Source organism: Charadrius vociferus, unplaced genomic scaffold (genome assembly GCF_000708025.1).
Source record: "Charadrius vociferus isolate BGI_N301 unplaced genomic scaffold, ASM70802v2 scaffold610, whole genome shotgun sequence".
In the NCBI taxonomy this organism is placed as follows: domain Eukaryota; kingdom Metazoa; phylum Chordata; class Aves; order Charadriiformes; family Charadriidae; genus Charadrius; species Charadrius vociferus.
Window position 1 is genome coordinate 1,327,084 of NW_009646437.1, and position 10,751 is coordinate 1,337,834.

Genomic DNA, 10,751 nt, shown 5'->3' on the forward strand with positions numbered 1-10,751 from the left:
AGATTATGCTAAAGAAAGAAGGCAAGGTAGGGAGAGAAACGTCATTCAAGGTGATCCTAGATGGTATGAGGGCTCGGCACTCTGTCCCTAAGTCTGCAATTTGCTGGCTGATATATGTGGAGCAATTTGCCTAACTCCTTTGCCTCCTTTGCCTGTAAACTGGGACTGCTGGTAAAGCCTACCTTTTTAACTAAAGTACTTTGAAATCTTTTAATGAAAAGTAGTACATATTAAAAATACCTAAGCCTTCAATTCAAGTTTGATGACTCTTCTCACTGTAGGGAACATGCATTTCCTGTACCTGGCTCTTGAAGATGCAATGAGAAGTGTGGGAAGATGCATGGGCTCAGGGTTGGAGAGGGGCAGGAGTATATCCATGGCGGTTCCTGAACTATTTCTTATCTCACTGTGGCCTTGATCCCGCAGCACCGGCTCTGAGCTCCTGGATGTAACGTGTAATGGTGCCATCAAATCCTGGATGTGGAAGCTCTCTAGGACCTCAGAGGAAGCGTAAAAATAAAGTTTTCAGTGTAGCATCCACACGCTGCATAAAATATTCCATCTATATTGTATTCCATCTATCACCATTTGGTGTAAATTTGATGGGTTTTCACTCTCGAAGAAGGAAATCTTATCTTCTTTATGGCAGGAGTGAGAGAGATTCAGTGTTTGGGCCACCAGCAACAATTCTGAGGTAGGAAGTGTGAGAAGCTGTGCTTTGACTGTTTCCCCAGGTGTTGCGCTCCTAAGTTAGTGACTGTTTAGCTCACTCAGCACCCTAGTTTTGTTCCCTGTGGATAGAAGACAGAAAGAATAAGGTGGCAAGTAGTTAATAATTTCTGTGACTCCTGGTTGAAGCAGATTATCATTTGGGAGAGCTTCACTGTTTAGGCAGTATTCCCTTATTAATGTCTAGGTCTCCATGGATATAATTTCTGTCTCCAAAGACAAAACATAGCTCTTCTGCTATTGCTTTCCAAATTCTACCTGGGGACTTTTTGCCTTTTGAGCAGGCGGAGAATAACCACTAACATGTTCTTCTTTTGCTTTCGTGGGGAGTACATTGGTTACTAGAGCAATAGGATAAAGGAAATGTTTCAGATAAGACTCGGATGATATTTTTATTCACATGTGTGCATGTGCATAAATACCAAGGCAGCCGGCTACATCAATCTTCTTTCTTTAAGAACATTGCCAGAGAGCTACCTTCTAAATGATGACATTAATATATTTTAATATAATGTATTGTGTTCAGAGGAATGTCCAATACAGTAATTTGGTACTCTGTATCAGTTCTCAGCTAGTGACTAATCCATCAAATTTTTTCAGCACTACAAGTCAGAACAAGATTTTTTTTTTTTTTTTCTAACTGCCAATGTGGCTAGCTCATGCTGCTCTTAGAAAAATCAAGTTGTGGTTTTTTTCCATCCCATATATCATCATCACTGCCCACGGTAAAGAGTTTAGAATCTGGGCTTGACTGACTGGCTATTTTTCTTAGAATTGCATGAATCAAAGCAATGCACAGCTTACTCGTCCAAACCTATTCAGAGTTTGAAGGTACCCTGTGATACAAATTTACTGAGCAGATAAGAAAACTTGGAAGGCACAAATGGGGCAGATAAGGACGGCTGCAAAATCCCATGGATTATTTCTGAATTGGTTTGAGAGTTTTTGGTGTTTTGCTTTGTTGTCTTTTTCTGGCATTGGTGCAGTGCATTTTTGACAAGCCTCAGCAGTTTTAGAAAAGCATTCAGAAGTTTTTGATGCTCATCTGAACCAATTCCATCTAATCAGAACAGGAGCTGAATGTTACTATTCACAGGAAGCAATTGTATTCATAGAATTTCATCTTTTCTGATGTCCTCAATTTGTCCTCTGACAGAAGCAACTTTTATTAATCTGTCCTTTCACTGTTATTGATTGACCGTTTATTATGCCAATGCATCCAGCTTATGTTTACACATAAGCTATTCAGTGAATCTAGTTGACAGTCGTAATTTGAAACTCTGATAGATTGAATGAAAGCACTGTCATATTCCTGTCACCTGCCGTATTCCAGCTTTCAGGGGTAATGGTACAGACTTGCACTGCAAATGCTTGTGATTTCAAATGTTAGACTTCTCTCAGTTGTCAGAGTATTCCCCTCACATTACTGCTTTGGGAAGTCCCTGCATTAGTAGACCCAGCAGCATATTCAAAAGAAACCACAGCAAGGACGTGGATCTACTGTCGAATTGAATTCATGCAAGAGATTGTATTGTGGTGCACTACAGGACTACAAAAGACAGCTTTCAGCTGGCTAACCCATGGCATCGCAGAGCTCAGAGCTGGGTTATGCACCCTGCCTTTCAGGTGGGCTTTGTGGTGGTTGGAAGCTAAGTGCTACTTTAAAGCCAGCCCAGTATATGTCTGCATTAACCTGCAGCTGTTGCTGTAACTGCAGATTCCACACACTGTGACTGGGAGTTAACTAATGAATGCTGAAGTACTGAAATATTTACCCAAAGCTCATTAAGGTTGTTCGTAAATGCCAGGCTGGGCTAAAATTGTCAAGTAGTCGGCTTCTTCCTTTCTACTTGTAGCTGGGCCAGATGTACAAGAACAGTCTTCCCAGAGTTACTTCTATGCGATGTGTGTAAATGGCAGAAGGCAACGAATCACCAGACATTTCTTCAGGTCATTATTTTTGTTTTGAATCAGCAGCATGATGAAGTGTAGAGTTCAGCAGCACTTTATTTGGAACAGGCGCTGCACGTGGCCTCTCCCGCAGGTCCTCTTTTTCTCTGTGGGAAATGTGATTGTGTGCAGCAGAATAGTGACTGCATAACTAATACCCACAGGAGCTGGCCCCCCTTGAATCACCAAGCTTTAAGTAAATGCACTGCCAACATAATGGCTATTCACATAACTTAACGTTGCTTATAAGAAGTCACTGAGAATGCAGCTCTGATGTGTAAATACTGCTGCAGTTTCCCCTGCACATCGCATCTCACTGATCTTTGTTGTAACATCTCGCCTCTTTACCAAGCTGTTGGCCAGCCCTACCTTTGCTGGAGTCGCTCACAGTTGGTTTGCTTTTCTGCATGAGCCTGTCACTCCAGAAGCTCATTTATACCCATTTCCTTTATGTGAATGAGTACGGAGGGTAATGCCAGGCACTTGTGCATAGATGCCATGCAAAAGTTTTAATTTGAAGGTGGTTGCATTGGTTCTGCTGCCAGTGAGCTCTGGTTGTTACTTGGGGAGCTCTCTGATGACTGTGTTGCCCAGTGTAGATAATACAAGCTATCAAGTCCTCCTTTTACTGATGACATACGATTGGAAAGACCCCAGGGTTTGTCCATGGGTTTGGGAGGGGAAAACAGCAGTTTAGCTGAGAATCAAACAGATGTAGGTTTGAAATCAGTGAATAGCAGTGATTAGGGAACTCAGTGGTACCATTTCTACAAGCACACTTCTCTTAGGTTTGAAATCACAATTTATGTGGCTTTAACAAGTGTGTCTGAGGTTTTCGAACTACTGTTATTATTGTTTTCAAATTAACATTTTCCCTCTGGTTGTACATTCACCGCACTCTTTCAGTATGAAGGTAAAGCTGTTTGATTTCACAGTGGGGTTATCATTTTCCTGTTGAAACTCCAGTTTCTTAAATGCCGTATCTCAGTATCAAATCCAGCTTTGTCTCTGGGTGGTTCCATAATGTTTCCTTTTAAATAATTTCTTAGCTATTTTGGGGTGAGCTGGAGGAAAGACACAGTGGTATGCAGATGATAAGAGCCCTCGCTGCAAAATCTAATAGCTGAAAGAAGGGAAAGGTACGGTTCATACCCTGCCACGTTTCTTATGTTGAGCTGACAGAGGATTTCCTCTTCTGGAGTTTGCGCTTGCAAGGTTGCTTGCTGAAAGGTTACCTGCAGGGCCTGATGGCAGCTCTTGTGAGGGTGAGAAATTAATACATTGCACACTAACCTCAGTACAGCTACTTGCAAAGTAAAGCACTAATCAGCAAGGGAGAAGTTGGCTGAACTGTACTCCTTACTTAGTTGAGGAAGAAAATAAGACATGCAAGATATTCTCTCCTGCAGCTCCAGGAACAGCCCTCCATGTTTTTGTGAACCAGCTTTATTAGCTGGGGTTGGTCCTGCAAGAATGTGCTAAACGAGTCCTGACGGTGACTTATTAATGCCACTCTGGGGAGACTGTGCATTGGAGGGAGGCATGACATAGTTCTCCGTTCGATGAAGTCCTGAGGCGAGGCAGGAGCTATGAGACAACCCAAAGCTGAGGAGATAGATTGGGCCAAACCTTGCTCTATTCTCATCCTAGTGTTTTTTGGTTTTAATGAAACCAAATTTTGGGAAAGCTGAAGAAGAGGACAGTGTGGAGGAAAGGAGGCAGGAGAGCCATTCAGAGTCATTCTATGGAACGGATTTGGAAAATTGGAAAGTCATGAGCATTTCTAGGATGTGGCAGTGGTTGCAAATAGCCTTACTGTGGCATCATCTGTTGGGTTTTATTATCCTTATTTGCTGATGACATTCCTGTTAGTCCTTGAAACATGCTGGGCATTTCTCCATTTCCTTCCTTTTGGTTAGCTCCCCAGCATGCTTTGTCTAAACCCTAATATTATAGCCAGAGCCAGAAGATATGCAGTTGTTATTCTGCTTGAAAATACATTTTGAATAATGCTGCATATATTTTACAGATTTTATATCCATTCTGTAATATTCTAACTGCCGCCTCCACTGATGTACAGCCTCTAGATTTGGTCCTGTAGTAATGGGAAAAAATACTATATTACTTCCTGGCTCTTCTCTCCTCATTCCCCAATTCTCTCTTTACTTGAAATATGATCTATTTTCTTCTTTCTATTTCTGTTCCAAACATATATTATGCCTCCTGATCCCTATATGCACTTGCTATTACTGCTGACTACTTAACTCGGGATTATTTGATTTTACTGAAGCTAGCTAGCTTAGCCCTCTTCCTGGCCTCCTGCTTTCCCTCTCTTCCCCCTCTTTCCCCTTTCTCTCTCTCCCACCTCCTTTTCTTGCCTTCTATTCATCTGCATTTCTTTGCCCGCCTGTTTTATTTGCATTGTTGATGGAATGCTCTCAAGATAAAAATAATATATTTATGACAAAAGCGGTCTTGCAGACTCACTAGAACAACATCGCAAATTATCAGTTGTACAAGTGTTTTGAAAATCTAGTTTCCGTTTTTCAGAGGGAAAAAAAAGGTGCCTTCAAGCATTGTGCTATGCAAGTATAATTACTTTTAACCATCTCTTTTGTTTATTACTTCATCATTTATTTCCCCCGTGAAATAAGACAAGTGAGTTTTGCTTTTTTTTTTCTTGTCAGTCCTGGTTTGTGCACTGGTACCTTGGTTAGATGCTGAGTTTACAAGTACTGCAGAGAATATTTGATTGTTTTGTTCCTTTTCATTGGAAGGAGTGATAGGTAAAATGCTAAAAAGGTGAAATTTCAATGCCTCCTCTTCTCTGTATCTCCTTATCTGTTACTGGAAAACAAATATTTGATGGTTCATGTTTCCATTTCAAAGCAAGATTTGGAAGAATCAACGCTAGAAACTGTTTCTGGGGAGACAGAGATCTGTATCATTCCTCCACCCTGATGATGGGATGGGAATGGGCAGGACATTTCCTACACTTTTTTTTTTTTAATGTGTTAGGGAGTGGGAGGCAACAAAGACAGTGTCCAGCCTCTTTGCTTGGTAAGAAATAAGCCGGTCCTTGTTAGCACAGTGCTGATGGTCATCCAGAAGGACCTCAGCTGGTCAACCTGTGCCTGGGGGTTGGCCTTAAAGAGGGATCTACTACTCACCATGCAAGTACCTCTTTATTTTTTTCTTTTTTGTATCTGTAACACTGCCTGTGAAGATGATACTGTTCAGATACTGGTTCTGCAGACACTGACTTTTGTGTAGGTGTAAGTGGCCGCTTTCCCAAACAGCTCTTTTAAACCAGTGGGCATTGTGTAGTCCCACCAGCTTTGTTTCTAAGCACCCAGAAAATCAGGCCTTGAGATTTAGTTCTCTGGCACCATCTTAGCCTACATATGCCTTTTCCCTTTTCCAGAAAGTCACTTCTGCCCTTCTTACGCCTTGAATTCTTCCCCTCAGTGTGACTGCAAAACCTGCAAATATCTCTTGTAGGGGTCTGAGTGCCTGCAGATAGCCATCTTGCATCTCAGACAAATGCTGCCTGCCTGCAAGAGGTCTTTGGTATGCTTTTTAAAAGCAATATCCATTTCCTTCAAAAAGGCTGATCTGTCCCATTTGTGATGTATTTTCACTTCCGTAAAACTTGCTGAAGCAATAATCAGCCTTTTTAAAATTCTACTCTCTGCTCACTTCTAAACCACTTGAATATTTTCCTCTATCCAGGATCCGAGTAGCTCGCTCCTGTGCTTGCTTTCATTTTTTAAAGTAACTGAGAGGTTTGCATGAACAATGAGTTTATGGAAGTGATGAGCAAACAGAACTGTTTGGCCAAAAATTCTATCTTTCTATGAACTGACAATATTACAGATTATCTGCTGGGCTATCTGGCTGTAATTCAGAGAAATACATGACTTCTCTGGCTTTATTACTGAATCTTGTGTGGGTGAACTGGTCCTACCCCCTTGCATTTCACAGGCATTGCTGTTATCCTCATGTCAACTAACATTTAGTTCTGCCACTACAGTGCTTTAGCTCCCTCCTTGAGTGTATTTGATGGCTTCACTGTCTTAAGTAGTGGCTGGAATAAGAATTGTGACTTTCTGGTTCAGAACTTCCGGAATAACCCTGTCTGGACCATTTTGTTCCCATTTAAGAAGTACTTGTATACATCTCTGACCTGCTGTTACAGATAAGAGGAGAATATAGGCCCATTCTGGTGGTTGTTCTCCAAGAGATTTTCTCTAATAGCCAACCTGAGATGGCCAAGACTAAGTCACGCTGACAGGATGCCATCCTGTGAATTCTAAGGAGAATGCATTACTCTGACAAGCGTTTTCCATTTAGTCTCTTGCCTGCTACCGATCTGAGCCTTCTTATCAACTGGACCTCAGTTTTGACTTACACATGCACTGGTGACAATGACTTACTGGTTATCTCATGTTGAGATTTACTAATTCGTAGTGCTGTAGGAGCTAAATAGGAAGATGGAGAGGATTTGCAGAGGAGGGAAGGCTTGTATTGCTATTTCTCGCATGTTTCCTTTAGTTCCCTAGATGTTTATTTTCAGAGAGATCAGTTTTGCTTTATTAATGTGAAGCAGAAATGAGGATGTAATTTGTCAAGCCTGTCAAGGAAACTGCATAATGCAAGTGAGACATTAGATTTGCTCAGTGGCACACAGTGGGCCTGATTCTGTGGTCATTTGGCACCTACACAGCACAGCGCACACCTAAGCACAGCACAAGAGTTGTTTTAACCTTGAGTGGTGGCTGGTGCAGCTATTCTCTGACTCTTCAAGAGGCTGTGGCTGCTGATCAGAGGTTGTGAGCAGTGTTGTGGGTTGTACGCCTCCAAATCCAACCGGCTCCTCTAGGAAACATTTTATTACTTTTCCGACTCTGCCTCATCATTCAAGCTGGTCCTACAGAGCTTCCTCTGAATTGCAATGTCTGATGGATTGTGAAGGCTGCGATTCAATATCTTGACTTTAGTTGCAATTTGATAGCAGCATGATAACTTCCTCCTAGGAACTGCATAGGGAGGATGGAAATAAAGCAATCCAAAATGCTGAATAAGTATGAACGGTAGAATCCAAAATAGGAAAGTGTATACAGGAAGATTAAGGAAGATGGATGGCTCAGGCATTCACTCTGAGTGGCTGCTGTGGCAGAAGTCCACCACAGCTCAATTGTTCATGGAGTCATCACCACTGCTTTCAGCAGCCTGTGTGTAAGTGCTACTCCACAGGTACTGGATACTGCCTACTTAATTGTGATAGAACAATCCTAGTATGACTAAATTGCCCAAGACTGACTCCTGTAAAATGTAATTCAATCAAGTAGTTCCATGGGCCTGAATACACCTACCGGGTAGGGTGGAGCTATCATTTCGTACAAGCTGTATCTCTAGGATCTCAGCCACAGCTTGTTCCTTCTTTTACAGTAGGAGAATCATTCTTCCTTCTAAAACGCCTTGCGATATTACTATTAACAATAGATGGTCTTACTGCTTTCTTCTGGCACATCCTGACCACACTGTGGAAAAACTGAACTGAACATGGCTACAGAGACAGAAAATAAAGATTTATTGAGTAGTTCTTTACATGGTGTTGTGTCAATGCACAAGCGAAGTATAACTCCTAATACTTCATTCTTATGACAAAGAAAAAAGGACTTTATATAGTTAAAATGAAAATGGTATTGAATTAACACATTATTTTGTTGAAGGCTATCGTAAAATTTGGGGCTCGCAGAGGGAAGACAAAATCAATTCATCCTTACTATAATCGCAAGGCTATGATCTTGTTTGCTTAGATGCTATGGTGATAGACTCAGAATTGGCTCTTGGTAAATACAACATACTTTTTGCATAATATTGGTTTAGCTGCTCCAGGAATTTTTCATCTCCGGGTGAAATTGCCTGCTAAAGCAATGTTGAAATTGGCCTTGGTTGTGTGGCTTTTTTGAAGCTTTGCCTGATCATTTCCTAATAGATCACGGTAAATTTGTTTCGTGATCCTATTAAGAAAGAACTGAGGAGACTGAGCATTCATCATTATAAAAATTGCCAGTTTGTCTGAAGGTTCATTCACAAGTGCAAATCTGCCTTGTTAATCTTCTGTTTCCTTTACCCCCGCCAGCTCCATTGCTCAAATTTTGTGCTAAGCGAAGATATGCAATTTAGCAAGTGTAGGAAATGAAAGCCCTCAATCAATCAGGTGTCATTAAAAAGTCACTTCTGGTCTTCTGAGAACCCTGCTAGGGGTGAAGGCTTCACTGTGTGGTGTCTCTAGTGGCAGAGACAGTTTGACTTTTCACCGTGTCCACTCATTCCTGCCTCTGTCCTTCTGGCCCTCACCATAGTTATATCAGCGCACTTATTTGAGGCACTTAATTGGAAGACAGATCAGTGAAGTGGGCAGGGCTTAGAAAAAAGTCCTCAAACTACTTAACACACTACGGTGTTGTTTGGGTATGATCCACTTCAGGCACATTCGCATCAGTACAAGGTGGGGAAGGTAAATAGGGAGGATGGGGAAAACACAAAAGGAAGAATCAGATGTCTTTGGGGCAGAAAGGGAAGAGAAAAAGGACAAAATTGTTACTTGACCAAATGCAACATGGGATTGCCTGCTGTCCCACTGCTGGGGAGACTAGGTCTTGTGAACAAATCAGTAACCTGGCCTAAGTTAGGCCATCGCTGCAGGAGCATGTGTGCTCTGCTTCATTTTGATTGAAGAGGATGGCTGCTCAGCCAAGAAACGTGATTTCAACTACTAAAATTGTTGGCAGGAAGGAGTGGGGGAATGTTGGTAAACAGTTTAATGAAAATGAAAAATGAAACAAGAATTAAAAATGATCACCCATTGCATCTTGCCGTTTAGCTTCACAAGACATAGAAACCAAGGAGCCTCGCTTCTCCCTAGGATCAGCTGAGATACTCATCTAGTAGACCAATGTCAGGAGGCAATTTTGCCTCTGAGACACCCTTCCTGCCAGGCTGCAGGGTGTATTTGAGCATTCCCTCCCTCCCTCCTTAAAACAGTTGAATTTAACCAAAAATAATTGTGTATTGATTGAGATGGAGCGCAAATGTAAAGCTTGCCAAGTAGCTGGGTTGCGACATGCCCCTGAGCCTTCCCAGCTCTGCTTTGAGCCAGGCAGAGTGGGGACTGCAGTCCGTCTTCACACTGTGTCTGACAGTCCTCACCAGCAGGCTATAAATTACACAGAGAAATCATACTCACTGGGGCACTCTTTGTCATGGTATACCCATTATTTGACCCCAAACAGAGTTTTTTTCCCCCTTTGCCCATCTCTTTTTTTTTTTTTTTCCCCTTTCATTGCCAAACTATAAAAATAGAGATTGAACAGGTTCAAATGACATTCCTCTTAAATCGACTCAGTGTAAAGTTTAGTTGTAGATTCTATGTCACAAAGTTACTGTATTGACCCAGCACAGTTTAAGACTTTTGAGGCATTTTTTTAATCCAATATGATATGTATGATAAAGCACAACATAAAGCAATATAGGCCATATTAAGTAAATTAAGCACTTTGAGGTAACAAGTTATTGTACAAAGGGAATGTTTCAACACAGAATTCCCCAGAAACTTCTTGTTACCTAACGTTCTTGTATCAAAGATCTAGAGAAACTGTAAAATAATTGCAAAATTTGTAAATGAGACAAAACAGCAAGGTAAGGTAAACAGCAACCTTAATGCTCCAGATGCATGAACTAGATTCAAGCAATAGCAAGGTAAGCTCTGTTAAGCAACGTGTATTGTAACACAGCCAGGCATAAAGTCTGCTCAAGAAACAAGGGCAACATCTCATCATCCCATGTAGGATGAGGATGCAGTATTTTGCAAAGCCATGGCCTTGAAAAGGAGATTTCACCTTCAGGGTCCTATCCTTCGAAGCGTTTCTGCTTTTTACTATTGGTGGGTGCTCAGCACAGTTAAGCCTCAGAGAGTTTATAAAGACCTCAGTGTGGATTGAGTTGTCTGACTTTTCAGTCCTTGACTTTGAACTCTGTGTTTGACTTTTTTACTCTGGGGAGGT